The following is a 3,014-nucleotide window of genomic DNA, read 5'->3' as shown; positions in this document are numbered from 1 at the left end:
TTCAGGTTATTAAGGAGGGCGTTGTTTTCTAAGCTGCTTTTTTTTTGGTCTTTTTGAGGCAGGGTCTCGCTATGCAGTTCAGGCTGGCCTTGAGCTCACTTTGTAGCTCAGATTGGTCTTGAACTCACAATGATCCTCTTGCTTCAGCCTCCCAAATGCTGAGATTACAGTCATGTTCCACCATGCCTGGCTAAGCTGCTAATTTAATGAAATCATTAACATATATATCAGAGATTGAATAACTGCTTTCCTTAGGGTGTTGTACCTTATATATAGTAAATGCCTTCAAACATGGGCTGACTAGGTTAGTGATGTTATTTTTTCCCTTTTGCTATTCCAAGTCCAGATGATTTATTTTGAAGATACTATTTTGGAACTTCAATTGTAGAAAAAAATTATACAATTTTCTCTATACAGAGAAAAATGTACAAATTTACCAATTAAGGAACCGTTTCAGGGATTGTTGGAAGGTGAGTTATTCTATAGTAACTATACTTCAGTTACCATGCAGTACGCCCAGAAACAATCCGCTTCAACTTCTGAACATTTGGCTTGGAACACTTGTTTGATGAATATTCAGTTAAACACTTGGATACAAGCTCTTGCCAGAAGGTCAGCTCTCTGTCATTTATCTTGGAATGTTTCTGAAGACATTCTACTCCTTCTGTGAACTCCACATACTTCTGTGCTTGAATCTCAAACGCAATGATAGATAAGGCCAACACAGGAGGCTTTGCTTTAGAAAATATGATCCTTCAGTGACATGCCTTGAGCTGAGCTTCTAGTCTTTCAAACTTTAGGCTACTTTTCCTTTCAAATGGCAAGTTCTCTTGAATGTGTGAATAATAGAGCTGTCGAAACTGAAAGGCAGTGGGAACTTTGACTTTCCAACACACTTTCTCCAACATAATCTTTTCCATTCTTATCAAATCTGAAACCATGAACCTGTACTGACTTATTCGGATCAAAGCAGTTGCCAATGGGACATTCCTTTCCTCTTCTATTGATTTTACAGCCAAATAAAAGCAGCTCAGTCCAACACGCCCAAGCTGCTTGGGCTGTACCTTCATTTTAGACAGGAATCTGTCCAGTAAATTCCCAGCTAAAGGAAACGTCTCTGTATCAAAGCCAAAGAACTGAGTAAGACTAAGAAGATCTTTTACTTCAAAGTCCCTTAGCCTTGCAGCCACCCTGAGGCCATTATCATGTGCAGATTCAGTTAGTCTCAAGCCGCAGACCTTTGGCTGACATCTGGCCTCCTGTTCCAACAGGGTATTTAGCTGGTGAAGCAGTTTCTGGGAGTCAGCTGTTGTCAGTACTTCTATCATCTTGGCAGAGACTGCGACTGCTCAGCATGCCCACCCTCGCCTGGCCTGCTCTCACCTCGCCCCATGATATGGGGTTCGACAGGCCTAGGAGGCGAGGACCCTCGGGGGCAGGAGGGGAGAGGCCGGGGAGGGAGAACTGGCCAGGGTGGAGGTCTCCCCAGTGCCTCCGAGGCTACACCACCCTCCTGCCGCTGGGACCGAAGCCCGAACTTTCCCTTCTAAACAAACTTTAGGCTCCTTCCTTCTAAAAGAACAGTCAATTGTAAGGCTTTCTTCACCAGCCATATAGAAAATGGGAAGTAAATACTGGACATGATCATGTAGGTGTTCACAGGCTTCTGTCTCTTTCTGTTAGAAAAAATGGGTGCCAGAGCAGTTATAGATGTTTGAAAATACTCATGTGTGACTGTCCTCAGGCGTGGGGAAACAAATAGGTTGAGGAGAGACCGGAAGAAAGAAGACACACACTCAAACCAAACATCCATCTGTACTAATTGCTGAGATGAGGCTTCCAGCAGCTGAGATCCTGAAAACATGAAGTGACCACTAGCAAATCATCAGCTCGCATAGCACCTAAAAGTCACCCATGCTTTCTACATGCTATGTCCTCTTCCAAGCACAGTCCATGTATTAACACATGTACACACCAAAACTCCCTCTCAAGTAGATTATATCCAATGAAGAAATTGAGTCTCAGAGGTGTTAATAACTCACTGGCATGCCAAAGCTAGCAATAGCCAAACCAGAATGCAAGCAAAGGCAACCCGGCTCTGGGATCTGTGCTCTACCCTGCTTTCTGCTACCTTCCAGCTCTTCCACACTCAGGGAACCTATCAGCCCACCTTCCTGCACACTACCTGGCTCAGTTCTGTTTTCCTTCCAGGTCTGGTCCAAGTTTCATCCAGCCATGATGAACAGGTAAATATACTTTTGATTTATTTCTTCACATGATGCAAGAATCTTTTTCATTCTTGCACAATTATAAAATTATGTGGCATAATGTACAGGAGCTTTGAATAGCCAAGTGTGTGCTTACAAAGGAGCCCCTTGCTTTGGGTGGCTGCCAGTGAGACTCCACACCCAGGGTAGAGGGGGATAATAGGGGCCGAGCACAGCTGGTGATTGACTGAATAACTCCCACATGCCGATGCTTTGGAGAGCACTGTAGATACTAGTTGTTAGGTTTTCTGGTGCAAGTAAAAATAGAACAAAGTAAAAATGCTTTTATTGTGGGCATGGAGAAGACCACAGCAGAAAGGAGAGACATGGAGCTTCTGAGGGCCAGGCTGGGGGTGGGGTTTAGGGGATGGTCTGTGTGACTTGGCAGGCAGTGATTGGACAGGGGGTGGGAAAATGAAAACAAGATGTTGTAAAAAAGGAAGTAGGAAGTTGGAATATGACCAGGGAGGAGAAAGGCAGAGCCTGCCACATGGCCTCCAGTGGGCCATGCCATATTGGCTCGATGCCATGATGACTTCACAGAATTTTTATTAGGGTGGAAAACCCATCACTAGTGTCCTGTAATGTGCTTATTTTTTTTGAGACAGGGTCTTGCTATTTAGTACAGGCTGGATTTGAGCTTACTACATAGTCCAGGTTGGCCTTAAATTCACAGTGACCTCCTACCTCAGCCTTCCAAGTGCTGGGATCACAGGTGTGCACCACCATACCTGGCACTAATTTGCT

The 3,014-nt window shown here is 44.4% G+C and overlaps 1 pseudogene; it reads right to left on the bottom strand.

The window, feature by feature from the left end:
• Positions 1–358: 358 nt before the first annotated feature.
• LOC102017928 lies at positions 359–1,328 on the bottom strand (annotated as a pseudogene).
• Between the last annotated feature and the right edge of the window lie 1,686 nt (positions 1,329–3,014).

This window comes from Chinchilla lanigera, unplaced genomic scaffold (assembly GCF_000276665.1).
Source record: "Chinchilla lanigera isolate Chin_1 unplaced genomic scaffold, ChiLan1.0 scaffold00047, whole genome shotgun sequence".
NCBI classification, from domain to species: domain Eukaryota; kingdom Metazoa; phylum Chordata; class Mammalia; order Rodentia; family Chinchillidae; genus Chinchilla; species Chinchilla lanigera.
This window is presented reverse-complemented; position numbering and strand designations above follow the sequence as displayed.